Raw genomic sequence first — 23,399 nt, 5'->3', positions numbered from 1 at the left:
GAGTTCTTTTTTCCATCATTTTTATAAGCCCACATTCCTGGAAGAGAGCTTTGATGGTGTCTAGAGGCTTACTGTTGGAAGAGACCACAGCTAATGGTGGAGATTGTCTCTTTGTACCATTGCTCTGCTTCACTATAACTTTGAGAAACTTCTGCCTCTTAAATATGATTATTTCTGTAACTACACCAGAGAAAGGAAAGAGTAGAAAAGAATCCCTTGTTCCTCTAGTTTCCAGCTATAATATCACTGGCCATTGGGGGTTAAGCATATGAGTGTACCATCTAACCTAATTTGGGGTCATGACCTTTGAGGGTAGTGAACTGTCCGTTTTCACCCTGGTATTCTACCTAGCCCTTAGCCCATGTGTTAATACACTGTAGTGGCTCAAACACTGAAATCATTTGAATCCCTAACCATAATAAGGGAAGACATAGTACCTTATTCATCCAGCAGTTGCGTTCCAGTTTCACACACATTATCCAGCCTTCTGAACAGTCTGAAATATTTAGGATTGTGACGGATTTGGTCAGGACTGAGCAAGATACATCAACTCTTGTGGAATGTTCAATCTAAATTTAGGAAAAATTCTAAAATCCCAGAGAATGGTATCTGCAGATACTCTGAGTAGACCCAGATAAACCCAGGGGGGTCCTAGAAGGGTCTGGACTGAAGAAGCTGTCAGCCACTGTGTCATTTCTTAAGCCATAAATGTGTGAATTAAAATTTTGGGGGGTCCAGGATCTATGATCTGAGAACGTATTATTTCCCAGGCCTTTTAAACTCAGTATCCTAGAGAGCAGACAGCTTTTCCAGGCTAGCACAGGAGAGCTACTCCATAGTATGATAATCAATATCTTTATTCAGGAAGTAGCCTATAAGATTCCCCACTGATGAGAGCCCTCTCCCCTCATTATTCATCACTGCCTCCTCCATATGCTTCAGCTGTCCTGAGCACTTTCTTCTGTTTCCTACTTCTGTGCTTTGTGCTTTATTCCTGCCTAGACTATAAAATTCTCTTATAAAGTTCTCATGGTGGTCACCTTTTCAACTTTTAAAACTCAAGTGCATCCTGTTTTGTAAAACCCTTTCCAACTGCATCCCTTCACATTCTTCTCTTAAATAAAACTTCTCTCTCTCATAATGATTTTTTCTGTGAGTGTGTATGCAATATTTTGTCATTGCCTATGGACATTTTTGCGAGAGTTTGTTACCAGATTTTCACCTCTTTAAAGGCAGAAACCATTACTTACCTATATTTATATGAAACTTTCACATCAGTGACTGCTTCATACTGATATTCAATGAATATCTATTGAAAAATGTGTAAAGAAATATTGTATTGTCTAGCATTCTGCTTTTTTGAAGTGGTTAGTAAATCATTCTAAACATACACCCTTTCAAGTTTGATGGGTTTAAATAAGTATTACTTGATTATTTTTTGTTTGATTATTTTCTTTGTTACTTAACATCTCAAAGTCTTAGGAGCAGCAGTATTTTATATCTAAGGGAATACATTTTTTTCTTTAGTCATAGGTTTGTGCTTTAGGCCAATAATGAAACAGAAGATCAGTTACATTGCTGATTCATGCTTTATTCACTTGGAAATTTTATTAATGGAGTGCAATTCTATATGTTAGAAATTGTGAGCCATATGTAAGCAGTGCATATAATTTTGCATATATATGAAACTAAGGGTAGGAATAAATAATACTTTTTAAAAATTATATAGGAAAAATAACTTATTTAAAAAGCATACTGAAACAGGAAAAAATATACCATATGGCTTATATCAGTAAATTACTAAATCACTGTGATCAAGTTTAAATTTTCTTCATTTTAGTTTTTTTAATATAAAAAATAAGGGCAATAATAAGTAGTTACTCTCCTCCAGAGACTGCAAACTAGAATGAGAAAATACAGAGTGATCATTTTGATCACTTTAGGAAAATAGCAAGCAGCAATCACAGTATAAATAATATATTTTAGCTTAAAAATCAATGTGTGATGAATTGAGCTGACACTATGACATTAATACTTTAGGATATCTCAAAGCCTCTCATGCATACGATCCATGTAATAAAAGCTGATTCATTCTCACTCTTGGCAAATCTGAGAAACGTGTCAGTATCTTAAACAGAGAGTAAAGGAAATGACCAAAATATTTTAGGAATAAAAACCTTCTCAAGAGGAAAAAGAAAAATTCTTGTGTCTGAATTATTTAATTTGGCTTTTTAACATTGGTCAGATTTCCTGAATAACTTTTCAGCTCCTACTACATTTATATTAATACACGTATCAAGGGATATAGGAGTGGCCAAAAACACTGGGGGTAGGACAGAGAGCAGAAAGAAGGGAGAAGCCATGCTATTCTTTGCTCGCTTTTCCTATCTTCCAGAGGCTTTTCTGCAGTATCTACACTATCTTGTGGCTCCCTTAGGACCAACTCAGCTGCACCCTTGAAAGTTTCACTACCCACCAGATGGATCATGGATGTGCAATCACCAATGAGAGCTTAAATTAAAAAAAAAATCACCGGAATCAGATTAAAAAATGATTTCTCCTTTTGCCAGCCAAACACATTGCACTGTCTTAACTAGCTATACTTCTACCCACGTGTGACTTGCCTGTCACAACTTTCAAGATATAAAACCAGTTTACTGTTGATTTCTTACAAGATAAGGGAAGAAATGTCTCAGACTTTCAATGTCTAGGAAATATTAGTACATCTTTTTATCTCTTCCTAAACTGAGGTGAAGGAAACAAGCACTCGGTCTTTACTGTCACACTGTACACCCTTGTACATGGCAGTACAAAAAGCAGATTATTATCACCCATGGAGAGTTAATATACCTCAAATGTCCTTTTTAGTTATATGAGCCCTGTAAAGAAAGATTGCCATATTAAAAAGCAGAGACATTACTTTGCCAACAAAGGTCCGTCTAGTCAAGGCTATGGTTTTTCCAGTAGTCATGTATGTATGTAAGAGTTGGACTATAAAGAAAGCTGAGCACCGAAGAATTGATGCTTTTGAACTGTGGTGTTGGAGAAGACTCTTGAGAGTCCCTTGGACTGCAAGGAGATCCAACCAGTCTATCCTAAAGGAGATCAGTCCTGGGTGTTCATTGGAAGGACTGATGTTGAAGCTGAAACTCCAATATTTTGGCCACCTGATGCAAAGAGCTGACTCATTTGAAAAGACCCTGATGCTGGGAAAGGTTGAGGGCAGGAGGAGAAGGGGTTGATAGAGGATGAGATGGTTGGATGGCATCACCGGACTCAGTGGACATGAGTTTGGGTAAACTCCAGGAGTTGATGATGGACAGGGAGGCCTGGTGTGCTGCGGTTCATGGGGTCGCAAAGAGTCGGACACGACTGAGTGACTGAACTGAACTGATAGAGAAAGATGAAAGATACCATCCTCAAGATTCTGTAGCGCTTCCATAACCATGGCTCCATGAAATAAAGAGATGAGATAAGTATTGAAAAGGGTTAACTTTTGATAGGGTTGATTGTAACAGTATGACAAACTCAGAAAAAAAATTAGATTATTTATCACTTTTATCATGTATATAGTTCTTGCATATTTATCAATATAGTTGCATTTAAGCAAAATTTAATTGTAGTATCTGCTATTTCAAGAGCATTTCTTAATTGCTAAGATTCCACAAGCTCTTGCATGTTATTTTTTTAATAATGTATTTTATTGAAGTATATTTGGTTTACAATACTGTATTTCTGATATACAGCAAAATGATTTGGTTATATCTATATTTATTCTTTCTCATATTGTTTTCTATTATGGTTTATTGCAGGATATTAAATAGAGTTTTGTGTGCTATACAGAAGGATCGTGTTGTTTATTGATTCTCTATATAATAGTTTACACCTGCTAATCACAAAATTCCAATCCATTCTGTCTCCCTTTCTCCCTCCCCCTTGGCAGCCACAGTCTCTTCCCTTTATATCTGTGAGTCTGTTTCTATTTCATAGATAAATTCATTTGTGTCATATTTTAGATTCCATATATAAGTGATAACATATGGTATTGGTCTTTCTCTTTCTGACTTAGTATGATAATCTGTAGGTTCATTCGTGTTGCTGCAAATGGCATTATTTTATTCTTTTTTATGGCTGAATAGTATTCTGTTGTATATATATGTACTACATCTTTTTATCCATTCATCTGTTAATGAACATTTTAGGTTGTTTCCGTGTCTTAACTGTTGTAAATAATGCTGCTGTAAACCTTGGAGTGCATGTACCCTTCCAAATTATAATTTTCTCTGGGTATATGTCCAGGAGTGGGGTTGCTGGATTATGTTGCAACTGCATTTTTAGTTTTATAAGGAACCTCCATAATGTTTTCCATAGAGGCCGCACCAGTTTACTGAATGTACCTTTTACAGATATACAAAAGATACTCAACTCCACTTAGACATTTTTTCATGTGATGATTTTTCTGTGAAATTAAGAACCATTTCAACAGTGCAGATTTTCATAATTTCTGCCTATTTCCTTTTCTCTGTGGGAGATCCAGTAGTCCATTTCTGCATCCTCTCAGAATGGCACTTTTCAGAGGGTGATAATTTCCAGATCTGTTGACCATTAAATAGTTCCTATAGGCCCTTAGTTTGAAGCACAGAAATAGTAGTAATTATCAAAGAGGATCATTTCAGATTTAGTGGCACTAAATATTTATCAGTTGATCAACAGAAAGAAATAGTATTCATGATGTATTTCCTGATGCCTGTTGTAGGTCTTATCTCTAGATCTTCATTGCCCTTATGGGAACCACTAGCCACATATGGCTATTAAGCACTTGCAGTGTGGCAAGTCAAAATTGAAATGCAGTGCAGGTATTACATACTAGGTTTCAAAAATTTAAGATCAAAAAATGTAAAACTGCTCACCAATCATTTTTATGTTGATTACAGTTTGAACTAACAATATTTTGTATATATTGTGCTAAGTAGACTATATTAAAATTGCTTTCACCTAATTTTTAATATGGATACTATAAAATTAAAATTATGTTAGTCACATTTGTGACTCATTGTATTTATGTTGCTGTCTCAATTCTAAAAAAGATTCCTTTTAAGTCTCAGATAGCTTTTAAAATCAACAGTATAATACACCTACACAGTGAGTGCACATTCCTGTTAATCCTGTCCATGGTTTACAGATTAAGAATTTATGGTACAAATAATATTCAATCAAACAAAAACCAAATGCCATTTGGTTCTCCAAGCTTAGCATTTTGCTTTGCTAACTCAGCAACTTGCTTCTCTGAATTGCTTTTGGACTACAATAGACATGGGTTTTGGAATGATATCAGAAATATTCTAAGTTCTTTATTGTATATACTGAGGCTGTTGTTAGGATGTTGATCACTGCCTTATGAGGTTCCAGAAACATACCTCATTTCATATTACAAATGCATTCCTAAGAGGTTGTGGACAAATAATCTTGTAACTTTTAAGTATATTCTCACTTGACAAACTAATATTTAAAGGTAACCTCTAATAAATCATTTGGTCAAGTAATGAGAAAATTAATTACTTTGTTGCCCATTATTTGACCAAAACTTTCATTTAATCTCCAGAAAAAAATTAAGATAATTCCCAAATATCTCAAATACAACATGCCTTTTTAAAAAAGTAAACTTGATTCATGCCTCATCTAAATTCCTTTCTGATGACTAATAGCTTCTACAACTTGGTTGAATCAAGAATGCTGAAACAAACAAAGTGTTCAGGTTTCATTGATTTCCATTTCTTTGTCATAGTAGTAGCAGCTTGTAGTCAATGATCTTTGAAGTTCCTCTTACGTCTAATTTTCTTTGACATTTTCTTCTGAATCCAGATGTTTAATATATTGAGTATTCTTAAAGCAGAATACATAATAGTTAGTATTGTTTGCGATTCAAGAGTAGACTGTACTCCTAAGTATTGTTTCTCTGTTGCATTGAAATAATTATGTAATCCTCTTCATATTAAGGAGTGTTTGGTTTCATATTTTATTTTGAACACTGACACTTGCAAAATGAGTACTCAAGTCTTTAAAGAATCCGAAGCATGTGGTGATAAAAACTATTAATTTATTCCACTTCTATTTTTTAATGTTTATTGCTATCTTTTATCTTTCTCCTCCCATTATCAATTCTGAACCTCTCCAAGGAATTTATTTAAATTTTTAGAACTACAAAACATCTTTTCTAACCTCTGTTGTATTCACTGCTTTCAAAGGAAGAGTGATTAAAATTTTTTTAATAGAGTAATCGTTATAAAACATTGTACTTTAAAGCTTTTAAAAATCGTCTTTTAGGAAAAAAAAATACAGCCAGCACTGAGTTCTCCACAAAAGAGTGAAGGGAACACACCAATAAGTGGTAGTATATTGTCTCAAATAGTTTGTCTCGAATCATGAAGCCTCATTTGACTTGATTTGTGTAGTAATTTCTTGATTTGCTGGCACAGTGGTAGCAGTGATGGTGCTGATGACAATGGTAGTGACAGTTCCTCTAGGTACACAAGGACCTCAAAGTTTACCTAGCTGTGGAGAGACTGCCCCTGAAAGCCTTATAGACTGTGGGTTTCATCCTAAATTTGTATGCAGGGTACAGGATTGCTTTTTGATGGGAAGGGTAGCTGTGAGGACTTCCCAGAGCCAAGGATGAAACATGATAAAACATTCTTTTACGTTTTACTTTTTAAGAGATAAATGATTCTTAAAGTCTGACAAATGTTTAATTTTTTTCAGATTTTTTCTTTTTTTGTTAGGAGAGTAAATTTAGCATAAAGAGCTTTCAAGAATATTTGAGATTTTATAGTTGTGGGTGAAAAGAATCTGATTGTTAATACTAAGAGGAGAAGATTTTACAAGTTCGAAATCAAGGAAGCATTGGCCATCATTTGTGATGTGCCACAAGGAGCAATCACTGAACTATACCTGCTTCCTGCTGCAAGAAGTCCCAGCCTGTCCTCTAACCTGAAAGGAACTTCTAATTCCAGATGAGAATCAGGCAAAATGTTTGGTCCTTGTCCATAGTCAACAGATCAGTAAAACTGGATTGTTCTAGTGATTAAAGAGAAACAGTACCATTTCCCTGCTTTGCAGCCTGAACAGGCAACACAGAAAGATCAGTCTGTGGTCTCACTTGGTGTTCCAGCACACTGAAAGTGGCCTTACTTGCATGTTTGAGAAACCAAGTCATGCTGTGTTTACTGATATTAATTGTCAAAAGATACGGTGAATGGCCAGGGGATTCAATGTAGTTTTGCATCAGTTATTGCATAAATCTGTTACATTTGCTGTTACATATTTCTACCAGTGAAGAAAATAAAAATTAGCTGGGGAAAGAAAAAAAAAAAAAACAGTGTTGCGTAACGATGTGTTCCCATCATGACTTCTGGAATGTGTTTGTTTCAAAGAGCTTTTGAAACCACAGCAACGTGATTTTTTTTCTTAGAAATACCAAAGACAGTGATCTAAACACAGTTTCAAAATGTGGTTCCCTAATTTCTCCCCCCACCCCCGCCCCACTGCCACAAACATCATAATATCTTTCTTAGGTATAGCCTTCTGTTTTGGGGAAGAGGGATACTGGAATATGTCAGCCATAAAGAACAATTCTTGACTTAACTAATAGGTTGAATTGAAGCAGGATGGAATTATTCCCTCTTGAGTCTGCTCATCCTGAAACTAATCCCTGTGATTCAAGTGGTAAGAAGTACAGTATATGAAAATGGCAAACAGTCCATATATTATGCCTTTAAGGAATGCTCAGGTATTCTTTATTCCAATGCATTCTGTCCCAGTACTAAGATTTCAGAATTTATAAAGGGATGTTCTTTTTTTCCCATTTGGGAGAGTTAGAAATATCTTGAGTTCAGAAGATTTTATTGGCATTGATTCATTGCTGTCTATATTATACCAAAAAATAAATGATGCTTTAAAAAATACTTCTCATTTACAATCAGATTGATAATTGTCAGCCTCAACAGTTGAATGTTAAAATATTTTATTTTATTTTATTTTAAATTTTATTTTATTTTTAAACTTTACAATATTGTATTAGTTTTGCCAAACATCAAAATGAATCCGCCACAGGTATACCTGTGCTCCCCATCCTGAACCCTCCTCCCTCCTCCCTCCCCGTACCCTCCCTCTGGGTCGTCCCAGTGCACCAGCCCCAAGCATCTAGTATCGTGCATCGAACCTGGACTGGTGACTCGTTTCATACATGATATTATACATGTTTCAATGCCATTCTCCCAAATCTCCCCACCCTCTCCCTCTCCCACAGAGTCCATAAGACTGATCTATACATCAGTGTCTCTGTTTCTGTCTCGTACACAGGGTTATTGTTACCATCTTTCTAAATTCCATATATATGCGTTAGTATACTGTATTGGTGTTTTTCTTTCTGGCTTACTTCACTCTGTATAATAGGCTCTAGTTTCATCCACCTCATTAGAACTGATTCAAATGTATTCTTTTTAATGGCTGAGTAATATTCCATTGTGTATATGTACCACTGCTTTCTTATCCATTCATCTGCTGATGGGCATCTAGGTTGCTTCCATGTCCTGGCTATTATAAACAGAGCTGCGATGAACATTGGGGTACACATGTCTCTTTCAATTCTGGTTTCCTCAGTGTGTATGCCCAGCAGTGGGATTGCTGGATCATAAGGCAGTTCTATTTCCAGTTTTTTAAGGAATCTCCACACTGTTCTCCATAGTGGCTGTACTAGTTTGCATTCCCACCAACAGTGTAAGAGGGTTCCCTTTTCTTCACACCCTCTCCAGCATTTATTGCTTGTAGACTTTTGGATCGTAGCCATTCTGACTGGCGTGAAATGGTACCTCATAGTGGTTTTGATTTGCATTTCTCTGATAATGAGTGATGTTGAGCATCTTTTCATGTGTTTGTTAGCCATCTGCATGTCTTCTTTGGAGAAATGTCTATTTAGTTCTTTGGCCCATTTTTTGATTGGGTCATTTATTTTTCTGGAATTGAGCTGTAGGATAAAATATTTTAAAATAATGTAGGGAATGTGCAGTGTCACCATAAGGGGTAGTATCTTCATTGAGGTCAAAGATTTTTGTCTGTCACTTCAGTCATAAGAAAGACTTTGCTGGTAAATATAAGGTGGCATCAATTAGATTTTAAGCATCCATTTCACAATCTTAGGTTTTCAAAGTAAATATGTATTATAAATATATGTTCACTTATTTGGAGTATTTTATTTAGCATGTAGTCCAAATATTCTGTTACAGAATTTTCCTTAATAACTAACTTATAACAATGGTTATGCATGTAAATAATGAAGGAGAAGAGATAGTACAATTATGTGATACTGTATCAAAGTCTGTGCTAAAATGCTTTAAGGGAAAAAAATGAGACACACATGTATGAAAAATAACTTGTTCTTAGTCTAAAGCCAGTTATCTAGACTACAATAGAAACATATGTTTCACATTTAAAACATTATTGATACAGCTTTTATGATATTTCTCATTATCTTTTAAACTAGGAGAGGCCCTTGAACTTAAGATGTGTTCATCAAAATCAAAGTAATGCAATCAAATTGAATTTTAAAAATCTAAGAGAACCAAAAAATCATACCAATTAATAATCAAGCTCAAAATTATATTTAGAAGCAAAATATCATTAGACCAGAAATATAATTAGTTTCCCAATTAAAAAAAAGGTTTTTTTTGGAAAGCAAAGACTAAAATTAGTATGAAAATTTGTTCAAAAATTTATTTTTTGTGAGAGAATCATTATTTTGATATACTTCATAGCCACAATTATGTATAAATTCAGTATTTTATTATGAAAATAATGATTCTCTGTATCATTCAGACATTATACTCACCACCTACCTCTGTCACTTTGCTCCATGTTCCCAACTGGTTCTACATTCCCGTTTTCTTGTTATATTCTTTACATTTTGGGGTTTATAGTCATTCCAGAACTTAAACTCACAGTGATATGCTGGTTGGAAGAAATGTTTCAGACTTTGCCTTATGATAATATTGTATTGTAAAAATAAAATAGATTTGCCTTATTTTAATCATCTAAAATTCCTCTGTCCAATTTGGCAGCCTTTAGCTGTGGTTATTTACATTTAAATTAATGAAAATAAAATCAAGAGTTTGGTCTCTTTGACTACATTTGAAGTGTTCAGTAGCCTCATGTCGTTAGTAGTAACATATTAGAAAATGTAGAACAGTTCCATCTTGCAAAAAATTTCTGTTGGAGAGGACTGATAAACTAGATCTATTGGCAAACTTTTGGACATGCCAAATAGAATGTTACAGCATTTTCATAAGTACAGAAAAGAATAATGACTCTATCTCATCATATAAACTCGAATAACAAACCAGGAAGGCCTAAACCTGAAAGTACAGCACTAAACTGGAATTGCATTAAACTCGGGACTAATAAATTTCTCATATATTTTATTGTCTTGACTTTCCAGTATCTTCCCTCCTTCCTCTACCACTATTTAGTAACCCAAGTTTATGTGGCCATTTACTTTTTATCTGTACTTTTAAATAAATGATTACAAGTTCATCTCTACTAAGGATTCTCTGACTTTCTTTTCTGACTCACCATTTAGGCTGACCATGGACAACACTGGTATTGTCAGAGATGGCAGAGTAGAAGGACAAGCACTCATCTTCTCCTCCGAGAACTTCAAAATTGCAACTCACTGCTAAACAACCATCAAGAGGAGAATGTTGAATCCCACCAAAAAAAAGATACCTGACGTCCAAGGGCAAAGGAGAAGCCCAGACAAGACGGTAGGAGGTGCGAAATCATGTTCAGAATCAAACCTCATATCCGCTGGAGATGCTCGGAGGGCTCAAACAAAACCTTCTGCACACCAGGACCCAGAGACCCCATAGAGACTGAGCCAGACCTACCTCTGAGTAAGTGTCTCCTGCAGAGGCATAGGTCAGCAGTGGCCTGCCGTGGGGACGGGACGAGGGCTCTGGATGCAGCAGACCTGGGAAGCATGGTGTGTGGCCTAAGTCCTCTTGGAGGAGATCGCCATTAGGCCCACCAATGAGCCACTGAGCAGACAACCCACAAACTGGAGAACTGTTATACCAAAGAAGTTCTCGCACTATTACAGAAGTTCTAGGACCCAATCTGGGATCCAGCAAAGGGACTGAGAACCCCCAGGGAATTTGACTTTGGAGGCCAGTGGGATTTGATTACAAAACTTCCGCAAGACTGGGGAAACAGGCTCTTGAAGGGCACAAAAAACCCTTCTGTGCACGAGGACACAGGAGAAAGGAGCAGTGACCCTATAAGAGACTGACCTAGACTTCCTGTGAGTGTCCAGGAGTCTCCAGCGGAGCTGTGGGTTGACAGTGGCCTGCTGTGGAGTCAGGGGCAATGAATACAAAGGTGGCTGGCATAAATCCTTTGGAAGGAAAACACAATTACTGCCATTACCCCTACCATAGTTTAGCCTCAGGCCAAACAATAGGGAGGGAAAACAGCTCTGCCTATTAACAAAAAACTGGGTTAAAGATTTGCTGAGCATGCCCCGCCCACCAGAACAAAACCCAGATTCCCCCACAGCCAGTTCCTTCCATCAGGAAGCTTCTAAGCCTCTTATCCTTATCCATCAGAAGGCAGAAAGAAAGAAAACCACAGTAACAGAAAACTAACCAATCTGATCACATGAATCACAGCCTTGTCTAACTCAGTGAAACGGTGAGCCATGCTGTGTAGGGCCACCCAAGATGGACAGGTCATGGTGGAGAGTTATGACAAAATGTGGTCCACTGGAGAAGGGAATGGCAAACTACTTCAGTTCTCTTGCCTGGAGAATCCCATGAATAGTATAAAAAGGCAGAAAGATATAATACTGAAAGATAAACTCCACAGGTCAATAGGTGCCCAGTATGCTACTAGAGAAGAGTAGAGAAATAGCTCCAGAAAGAATGAAGAGATGGAGCCAGGGCAAAAACAATAACCATGGATATGGCTGGTGATCAAAGTAAGGTCTGATGCTATAAAGAACAGTATTGCGTAGGAACTTGGAATATTAGGTTCATGAATCAAGGTAAATTGGAAGTGGTCAAACAGGAGATGGCAAGAGTGAGCATTGACATTTTAGGAATCAGTTAACTAAAGTGGATGGCAATGGGTAAATTTAATTCAGATGACTATCTGCTACCATGGGCAAGAATCCCTTAGAGGAAATGGACTAGCCGTCATAGTCAAAAAAAGAGTCTGAATTGCAGTACTTGGGTGTAAATCTCAGAAATAACAGGATGATCTCTGTTCATTTCCAAGGCACACCATTCAGCCCCAACCACTAATGCTGAAAAAGCTGAATGGTTCACTGATGACCTACAAGACCTTCTGAAATTAACACCAAAAAAAAAAGATGTCCTTTCATCTTAGAGGACTGGAATGCAAAAGTAGGAAGTCAAGAGATACCTAGAGTAACAGGCAAGGTTGGCCTTGGAGTAGAAAGTGAAACAGGGCAAAGGCTAACAGAATTTTGCCAAGAGAATGCACTGGTCATAGCAGACACCCTTTTCCAACAACACAAGAGATGACTCTACACATGGACATCGAGAGATGGTCAATACTGAAATCAGATTGATTATATTCTTTGCAGCCAAGATAGAGGGGCTCTATACAGTCAGCAAAAATAAGATCAAGAGATGACTGTGGCTCAGATCATGAACTCCCTATTGCCAAATTCAGACTTAAATTGAAGAAAGTGGGGAAAACCACTAGACCATTCAGGTATGACCTAAATCAAATCCCTTACAATTATAGTGGAAGTAACAAATAAATTCAAGGGAATAGATCTGATAGAGTGCCTGAAGAACTATGTACACAGGTTCCTGACATTGTAAAGGAGGTGGTGATTAAAACCATCCCCAAGAAAAAGAAATACAAAAGGCAGAATGGTTGTCTGAGGAGGCTTTCCAAATAGCTGAGAAAAGAGAAGCTAAAGGCAAAGGACAGAAGGAAAGATATACCCATCTGAATGCACAGTTCCAAAGAATAGTAGGGAGAGATAAGAAAGTCTTCCTAAGTGTTCAATACAGAGAAATAGAGGAAAACAATACAATGGGAAAGACTAGAGATCTCATCAAAAAATTAGAGATACCAAAGGAGCATTTCGTGCAAAGGCAGGCACAATAAATTACAGAAACAGTATGGACATAACAGAAGCAGAAGATATTAAGAAGAGGTGGCAAGAATGACCCAGATAACAACCATGGTGTGATCACTCACCTAGAGTCAGACATCCTGGAGTGCAAAGTCAAGTGGGCCTTAGGAAGCATCACTACAGACAAAGCTAGTGGAGGTGATGGAATCCCAGCTCAGCTATTTCAGATCCTAAGCAATGATGCTATTAAAGTACTGTGCTCAATATGCCAGAAAATTTGGAAAACTCCACAGTGGCCATGGACTGGAAAAGATCACTTTTCATTCCAATCCCAAAGAAAGACAATGCCAAAGAATGCTCAAACTACCGCAAGATTGCACTTTTCTCATATGCTAGCAACGTAATGCTGAAAATTCTCCAAGCTAGTCTTCAATAGCCTGTGAACCGAGAACTTCCAGATGTTCAAGCTAGATTTAGAAAAGGCAGAGGGACCAAAGATCAAATTGCCAACATCTGCCGAGTCATGGAAAAAGCATGAGAGTTCCAGAAAAGCATCTGCTTCTGCTTTATTGACTACACCAAAGCCTTGGACTGTATTGATCACAACAAACTGTGGAAAATTCTTAAAGAGATGGGAAAACCAGACCACCTGACCTGCCTCCTGAGAAATCTGTATGCAGGTCAAGAAGCAACAGTTAGAACTAGACATGGAACAACAGACTGGTTCAAAATTGAGAAAAGAATACATAAAGGCTGTATATTGTCACCTTGCTTATTTAACTTTTATGCAGAGTACATCATGCGAAATGCTGGGCTGGATGAAGCACAAGCTGGAATCAAGATTGCTGGGAGAAATATCAATAATCTCGGATATGCAGATGACACCCCCCTATGGCAGAAAGCACAGAGGAACTAAAGAGACTCTTGATGAAAGTGAAAGAGGAGAGTGAAAAAAGTGGCTTAAAACTCAACATTCAAAAAACGAAGAATACCTCCAGTCCCATCACTTCATGGTAAATAGATGGGAAAACAATGGAAACGATGATGGACTTCATTTTCTTGGGTTTCAAAAATGCTGCATATGGTGACAGCAACATGAAATTAAAAGATGCTTACTACTTTGAAGAAAAGTTACGACCAACCTGGACAGCATATTAAAAAGCAGAGACATTACTTTGCCAACAAAGGTCTGTCTAGTCAAATCTATGGTTTTTCCAGTAGTCATGTATGGATGTGAGAGTTGGACCATAAAGAAAGGTGAGTGCCAAAGAAATGATGCTTTTGAACTGTGGTATTGGAGAAGACTCTTGAGAGTCCCTTGGACTGCAAGGAGATCCAACCAGTCAATCCTAAATGAAATCTGTTTTGAATATTCATTGGAATGACTGTTGCTGAAACTGAAGCTCCAGTACTTTGACCACCTGATGTGAAGAACTGACTCTTTTGAAAAGACCCTGATGCTGGGAAATAATGAAGGCAGTAGAAAGGGATGATCGAAAATGAGATGGTTGGATGGCATCACCGACTTGCGGTCATGAGTTGAGCAAGCCCCAGGAGTTGGTGATGGACCTGGAAACCTGGCGTGCTGCAGTCCATGGGGTCGCAAAGATTCAGACATGACTGAGCAATTGAACTGATGTATAACACTGACTCCCCATCAGAAAACAAGGTTTGTATGCTATCAGAGGGTTGGACATCTGATGACACATTATGGTCTATGCTTATTTTTCAGTCTTTTCATATTTTTAAGTTTATTAGTATATCAGCTTCTTATCTACCATTGTGTTTTAAAAATTGTTCTGAGTGCTATGGATACTAGATAAAAGAAGAGAAATTCCTGTCTTCATAGAAGTTACATTTTACTGTGTGTATGGAAGGTGGAGCTTACATTGGAGTGGAGAGGACATCAAGTCACAATTGCCTTCTAGACTAGAGCTGTCAATTGTATAATAAATTCTGATGTGTTCATATTTATATTACTCCTGCATTTTACATAAAAAGGCAATGAAATAATCCATTAAAATGGTAGAAAGGAATATAGGTTCATGCTAAACATTTTTAAAATAAAAATTACATTTATTTTCATTCAAAAATAATAATAAATTTAAATTCAAGGCCAATAAGGCATGGGAAAGAAAGCATGTATATATTTATTTATACATAGGAACACTTTAACTTGTCTTTTTCCAAGGATATAAAGCTGTTCCATGTATTTTTAAAAACTATGGTTCCAATTTCTAAAATTACATTTCAGAGCTTACCACAAAAACGTTCTAATAAGCCTTATTAATTTGTCCATCCATTCTCAAGTATATTGGTCATCTTTTATATGCAAATATTGAGGAATAATTTTCTCATGTTCAATGATAGCATGTACACAGATCTAATATTATTTAAAATTAAGTAATTTAATTGTCTAATTGTGCTAAGTTGTGCCCGATTCTTTTGCGATCACATGAATTCTAGCCCATCAGACTCCTCTGTCCACGGGATTCTCCAGGCAAGAATACTGAAGTGGGTAGCCATTTCCTGCTCCAGGGGATCTTCCTGACCCAGGGATAGAACCTGTGTCTCCTGCATTGGCAGGTAAATTCTTTACCACTGAGCAAATTTCTTAGCTATTTAGCTCAGCCCACAGTCCTGATTTTATATCTAACTGTGGAAAGCAATCAGACCCTTTGTAGGTGTGAAGGGAAGAAATAAGCTCTCAGTTCTGTTCCCTGATAGCCCATTTTTTTCTCTCAACCAACCCCACCGGGTGAGCGGTACAGAGTAAAAGCTTTTACAATAAGGCCTTTTCTTTGTACAAGTCAGATCAGTGTGATGCAGGCAATTCCCAGGTTGGGTGATTTGGAACCTGAAGAAATCCGTTTTGGCTAGCTCATGTAGAGGCAATGTTGTCCATGGCAAATGGAAACCTTTGGAAAATTGCAGCAGATGCTAGCTGAGATTTTTCCAGCAGGAGCTATGTCATGTCCACACTGAAACTACCAGGGGTTAGGAAATGAGGATCCCCAGTGGGTTCGTATCACTCATGATTCCCTCTGGGAAATAGGAGATAGAGTGTCACTCTGCCTCACCTGAGTACACTGGGGTAAGAAACACATGGTATGTGGTACAGCTGCTGTTAGCAGGGCAACGGTTTGTGCAACAGACACTGGCAATGATACACATCAGCCAAGAGAAGGTCCTGCAAAGGTTTGAAAATATAAAGTAGCTCCTGAAAGCTTCTCACATATCTGGTACTTGAAGTTATCTCCCCCGTGTATATACTGGATGTATGAAGTTCAACTTCTGTTTGTTGGTTCCATTGCAAAGGCTACTTTCAGAGTTTTTCTCATGATTTTATGAGTCATACTACCTTAAGCAAGGAGAAAGCACATTCCGTTCTCTTAAGGTTTCTCTCTAGTGTGAAGGTTCTGGTGCTAAATGAACTTAATAAATGCAGGCAGAGGAGCACCAAAACTTCTACCCTATAAGGCCTTTCTTCATGTGAACTCTAATGGGCCAAGAAAGGTGGGAGAGTCTTCTGTCGGCTCTCCTGTATTTTCTGAACACACAAGATCTTGTTCCAGTGTGAAGTCTCTCATGTCAAAGAGGCTGGCATTATCAGTGAATTTCCTGCCTGCACTTCATCCACTGGCTTTCCTGTGGTGTGAACTTCCTTGTGTTGACTAAGGTGGGGGCTACTGATGTACACTTTACCATATTCACTGCACACATAAAGCTTTGTTCTACTATGAATTCTCTTGTGTATTTTAACGTAGGAACTTTGGCTAAAGAATTCCCCACATTCATCACACTCATAAGACTTCTCTCTAGTGTGGCATTTTCTGGTGCTCAACAAGTCTATCTTTATGGATAAAGGTTCTCTCACAACTGCCTCGCATAGAAACCTTTTCTCCACTGTGAACTCTGATGCTGAGTGCATCTGTCTTTGTAGCTTAAAGCTCTCCCGCAGGCATTGCACTTGTAAGGTTTTGCTCCAGTGTGAACTCTATGGTGCTAAAAAAAAGTGCTATTTTGTCCCAAAGGATTTCCCACATTCAGCACCCTTAAAAGGCTTTGAACCTGTGTGAATTCTCTGGTGTATTTTGAGGCTGGAGTTGCTGCTAAAAACTTTTCCCATGATCATTGCACTTGTAAGGCATTGCAAATTGTGAATTTCCTTGTGTGATACAAAGTAGGACCTGTGGCTAAAGAATATCCCACATTGCTGCACTCATAAGGCTTTCCTACTTGTGGATTTCCTGGTGCTGAACACATTCCTTCTGGTGGCTACAAGCTTTCTCACTTTCACCACACTGGTGATCACTTTATCCAGTGCAAAAGGCCTCTTCACAGCACTCCTGCATGGCATCTCCCCATTGTGAGTGGCACAGTGCTGGACAAGTCCAGAGCTGACTAAGAAGTCTTCCTCACCCTTTCTGCAGGTACAGGTCTTGCAGGTACACATGGCATCATCAGCCATTCACAGAGGAGTCCTGGCCCTTTATCCTTATAGTGATCATCCCTCCACTCTGCTACCTCTGCATTTGGTCAAGGTTTACACTGAACCAGAGGGCTCTTCCACATGATCTCCCTGGATATGGTTGCTACCCAAGAGATGTTTCCTACCATGTCGGGGTCCAGCCCTGGTTGGATCCAAGGATTCCCTCGGGAGGATGGTGTCAGCAACTGAGAGAAATAGAGAAAGAGATAAGGAAAGAATTTTGCAGTTAAGAAAATAGAAGAGAGAAAAGAGGCTGATATTCCTTGGTTTAAGCAGAAAGCCAATAAAGCCCCAGCACGGGACATGCTCTGTTTACATAGGCCGCAGGCACCTTCTCGAATAGCTGAAGGTGCCCCACCTTAGGCACCTTCTCGAGTGGGTCTTAGAAGCCCAGGCAGGAAAGTGAAAGCAGAGGGCCCCTGCGCTCCAGGGAATCAGCCTGAAAAGGAAAAGGAAAGAGAACAACATGGGGAGACCAAGCTTCAGTGAACAAGGCCCACACTTTATTTTCCAAAGTAGTTTCTGTACCTTAAGTTGTGCATAGAGGATAATGGAGGCGGCGGGTAGAGTCATGCAAGGTCAGCAGTCCTTGATCCTTATCAAAGCCAGGCTTTCTTTCTGCAAACTTATCCTATGCAAAAGCTTTAGGTGATGTACATCATCTTCTGGCCAGGAGGCCTGTTAACATTTTATGACCCTTTCTTTAGAAAACTTATTTTCTCTAAAGGTGATTATTTTAAAGTCAGGCACCACCCTCCGAAAGCATTAGATAAAGTTATATTCCTATAGGGCAAAAGTGTGGTGGGCTGTAATAAGAAAAGAATTAACTCAAGGGTCCGAGGTTACAAACTTTTAAAGCTACTACTTACATTTCTATATACCAACTATATTAATCAATACACTCCCAGGGACACAGTAGGTAAGGGATATGGAAACTTGGCAGCAAGCATTAGCTCAACAAAAAAATCCTCTACTAGTTCTGTTCTAACAATTTTAACTCTCTGAGAAGCTCTGCATTGTTAAAATATCTTAAGCTTCCCGTGCCTCTCTTGGTTGGGAGGCTGTGAACAATCACATGCATAGCTGCAGGAATCTGAACAAACCTGTCAGGCAAGCTAAAAAGTCATCAGAGGGGTTTGAATTGAAACACTCCTATTATGCCCAGGAGACTTATTAACTAGAGCTTTAAGTTAATTTTTCTTTAGAAAAAGGTGGTCGGGGATAGCCCCCCGTTAATGTCAGAGGAGTTGGTAAAAGTCATAAAATAGTAAAACAGATTCTGGTTTTGGGGTAGACGCTCAGGCAGATCCAGGGGGGCCCTCAAGCCCTGACTTGCCTTCCCTGTCAGGGCTCTCCCGCATGACCTTGTCATGGGTGGGAACTCCCGTGCTGGCTCCCGGCACAGGCAGCTGCAAAATGCCTTTCAAGATTGGGTCACACATGTCACATGAGATAGATGGATCCTTCTGCAGAGTTTAGACATCTGCTATTATAGAAACACCCTGTTCAGAATATGCATCTCTATCCTACACACCATGGCTATAACAAGGGCCAGGGCATTCTTGGCTTACCTCAGCCTTAGCTGCACTTAGGCCTATCCCTTCAAAAACCCTGGGCTCTCTTTCTGACTGAAATTGAGAAATCAAATGGTATCTGGAAAACTAAATTCAAAATAAGACATTATAAGAAAAAAATTCCTGTTTTGCTTTCTTCTTTACATTTTTGTTTTTGAAATAACAAAATGTAAAGTTATCTTTCTATAGATGAAATAAGTCCAGATGTTCAGTCGCTCAGTCGTGTCTGACTCTTCGCGACCCCATGAATCACAGCACGCCAGGCCTCCCTGTCCATCACCAACTCCCGGACTTCACTCAAACATGTCCATCGAGTCAGGGATGCCATCCAGCCATCTCATCCTCTGTCGTCCCCTTCTCCTCCTGCCTCCAATCCCTCCCAGCATAAGGGCCTTTTCCAATGAGTCAACTCTTCGCATGAGGTGGCCAAAGTATTGGAGTTTCAGCTTTAGCATCAGTCCCTCCAGTGAACACCCAGGACTGATCTCCTTTAGGAAGGACTGGTTGGATCTCCTTTCAGTCCAAGGGACTCTCAAGAGTCTTCTCCAACACCACAGTTCAAAAGCATCAATTCTTTCGGTGCTCAGCTTTCTTCACAGTCCCAACTCTCACATCCATACATGACCACAGGAAAAACCATAGCCCTGACTAGATGGACCTTTGTTGGCAAAGTAATGTCTCTGCTTTTGAATATGCTATCTAGGTTGGTCATAACTTTCCTTCCAAGGAGTAAGTGTCTTTTAATTTCATGGCTGCAGTCACCATCTGCAGTGATTTTGGAGCCCCCCAAAATAAAGTCAGCCACTGTTTCCACTGTTTCCCCATCTATTTCCCATGAACTAATGGGACCAGATTAGCTTTCTGTTATCCTGCATACTTAACTTTAACACTTCAAGTTTTTGGAACCCTTACAGCAGTTGAGGCTTATTGTATTAATTGCCATCTCCATCATTACTAGATTTTCTTACTACATTCTATTTGAATCACAAAACACTTCTTGCTTTACCCCTCTCCATTATCACTCCCCCCATAATTTGCCATCATCTTTTAAGTTCAAGTCAGTTTCTGTATTACAGTAGGATTATCTTCCTTGTACACCTACTCCATGTATAGTTTCCCAACTTAAAAAACTATTTTGGATTTCCTTGAAGACCTACTGGTCAGACTCCACACTGCCAATGCAGGGGTTATGGGTTTGATACCTTGTCCCATAACTAAGATCCCACATGCCAAGTGGTGTGACCAAAAGATAAACAAAAATCTACTTATTTCATTTAGTGTTTGATACTTTACTGTTGTTTAGTCACTCACTTCTCTCTGACTCTTTGCAACACCATGGACTGCAGCATACTAGGCTTCCCTGTCTGTCTTTCACCTTCTCCTGGAGTTTGGTCAAACTCATGTCCCTTGAGTTGGTGATGCTCTCTAACCATCTAATCCTCTTCTGCACTCTTCTCTTTTTGCCTTCAATCCTTCCCAGCATCAGTGTTTTTTCCAGTGAGTTGTTTCTTCTCATCAAGAGGCCAAAGTATTGGAGCTTCAGCATCAGTCTTTCCAATGAATAATAAGGGTTAATTTCCTTTAGGATTGACTGGTTGGATCTCCTTGGAGTTCAAGGGACTCTCGAGAGTCTTCTCCAGCACTACAATTCAAAAGCTTAAATTCTTGAGTACTCAGCCTTCTTTATGGTCCTACTCTCACATCCGTACATGACTGGAAAAACCATAGCTTTGACTATACTGACCTTTGTTGGCAGAATGATGTCTTTGCTTTTTAATATGCTGTCTAGGTTTATCATAGCTTTCCTTCCAAGGAGAAACCATCTTTTAGTTTTATGGCTACAGTCACCTTCTGCAGTCATTTTGGAGCCCAAGAAAATAAAGTCTGTCACTGTTTTTGTTTCTTCCCCCATCTATTTGCCATGAAGGACTTCCCTGGTGGCTCAGATGTTAAAGCGTCTTGCTTACAGTGCAGGAGACCTGGGTGTGATCACTGGGTCGGGAAAATCCTCTGGAGAAGGAAATGGCAACCCACTCCAGTACTCTTGCCTGGAAAATCCCATGGACAGAGGAGCATGGTGGACTACAGTCCACGGGGTCGCAAAGAGTCAGACATGACTGAGTGACTTCACTTTCAAACATTTGCCATGAAGTGATGGGACCAGATGCTTTGATCTTAGTTTTTTGAATGTTGAGTTTTAAGCCAACTTTTTCACTCCTCTTTTACCCTCATCAAGAGACTCTCTAGTTCGTCTTCAATTTCTGCCATTAGATTGGTATCTGTGTATATGAGGTTACGGATATTTCTCCCAGCAGTCTTGATTCCAGGTTGTGATTCATCCAGCCCAGCATTTCGCATGATATAGTCTCCATATAAGTTAAATAAACTATAACAATATATAGCTGTTTATGTCCTTTCACACTTTTAAGTCACTCAGTTATTCCATGTAAGGGTCTAGCTGTTGCTTCTTGGCCCAAATACAGGTTTCTTAGGAGCCAGATAAGGTTGTCTGGTATTCCCATCTCTTTCACAGTTTGTTGTGATCCACACAGTCAAAGGCTTTAGCATAGTCAATGAAGCAAAAGTAGATATTTATGGAATTCTCTTACTTTCTCCATGAGCCAGTGAATGTTGGCAATTGGATCCCTGGTTCCTCTACCTTTTCTAAACCCAGCTTGTACATCTGGAAGTTTTTGGTTCAGTACTGCTGAAGCCTAGCTTGAAGGAGTTTGACCATAAAGTTACTAGTGTACAAAATGAGCACACTTGTACAGTAGGTTGAACGTTCTTTGGCATTGCCTTCTTTGAAATTGGAATGAAAACTGACCTTTTCCAGTCCTGTGTCTGTTGCTGAGCTTTCCAAATTTGCCGATATATTTAGTGTAGCATTATAACTGCATCTTCTTTTAGTAATTTATGTAGCTCAGCTGAATTCCATCACCTCCACTATCTTTGTTCGTAGTAATACTTCATAAGGCCCACTTGACTTCACCTTCCAGGTTATCTGGCTTTAGGTGAGTGACCACACCATCTTGGTTATCTGGGTCATTAAGACACTGTTTCTATAGTTGTTCTGTCTATTCTTGCCACTTCTTAATCTTTTCTGCTTCTGCTAGGTCCTTACCATGTCTGTCCTTTATTGTGCCCACCCTTACATGAAATGTTCACTTGTTACCTCCAGTTTTCTTGAAGAGATCTCTATTCTATTGTTTTCCTCTATTTCTTTGCATTGTTCACTTAAGAAGTCTCTTATCTCTCCTTGCTGTTCTCTGAAACTCTGCACTCAGTTGGGTATATCTTTCCCAATCTCCCTTGCCTTTTGCTTCTCTTCTAAGTGATTTGTAAAGCCTCCCCAGACAACTACTTAGTCTTCTTGCAATTCCTTTTCTTCTGAGATGGTTTTGGTCACTGTGTCCTGTACAGTGTTACGAGCCTTTGTCCATAGATCTTCAGGCACTCTGTCTGCCAGATCTAATCCCTTGAATCTGTTCATCATCTCCACTGTATAATCATAAAGGATTTGACTTAGGTCATACATGAATGGCCTAGTGGTTTTCCCTATTTTCTTCAATTTAAGCCTCATTTTTGTAGTTAGGAGCTCATTATCTGAGCCAGTCATTTCCAGGTCTTGCTTTTGCTGACTGTATAGAGCTTCTCCATCTTTGGCTACATGGAATATAATCAGTCTGATTTTTATATTGACCATTTGATGGTATCTGTATCTCTTGTGTTGTTGGAAAAGGTTGTTTGCTATAAGCAGGGTGTTCTCTTGACTAACTTTGTTAGCCTTTGCTGTGCTTCATTTTGTCCTCCAAGGCCAAACTTCCCTGTTACTCCACTTATCGCTTGACTTCCTACTTTTTCATTCCAGTACTCTGTGATGAAAACAATATCTTTTTTTAGTGTTAGTTATAGAAGTTTTAATATTAGGATTATCATAAAAGTTTTCTCCTTTAGCTATTAATGTGATTGATTACATTGATCAGTTTTTAAAAATTGAATACATTTTGCTCTCATAATGAACTTTGCTTGATTTGGAAGTATTAGCTTTCTCATGAATTGTTGAATTTGTTTTGCTAGTATTTTCTGAAGGATATTTGCCTTTATGTTCCTAATTGGTATCATTAATTGACTTTCTTTAAATGTTTGTCAAGTTTTGTTTGCCTTTTAAAAC

General features: G+C 38.5%; 1 long non-coding RNA gene across 1 annotated transcript in view; it reads left to right on the top strand.

Annotated features, from left to right (window-relative positions):
- Positions 1 to 23,128, top strand: part of LOC139182269 (uncharacterized) — a 167,436-nt gene extending 144,308 nt beyond the window's left edge. Inside the window, exon 4 of the long non-coding RNA XR_011565921.1 lies at positions 10,631 to 23,128. This is a non-coding gene — a long non-coding RNA (uncharacterized lncRNA). The remainder of the gene's footprint in view (positions 1 to 10,630) is intronic.
- The last annotated feature ends 271 nt before the right edge of the window (positions 23,129 to 23,399 follow it).

This window comes from Bos indicus, chromosome 1 (genome assembly GCF_029378745.1).
Source record: "Bos indicus isolate NIAB-ARS_2022 breed Sahiwal x Tharparkar chromosome 1, NIAB-ARS_B.indTharparkar_mat_pri_1.0, whole genome shotgun sequence".
Classification (NCBI taxonomy): Eukaryota; Metazoa; Chordata; class Mammalia; order Artiodactyla; family Bovidae; genus Bos; species Bos indicus.
Note: the sequence above shows the minus strand (reverse complement) of the source record. Positions and strands in the feature narration are given on the sequence as shown.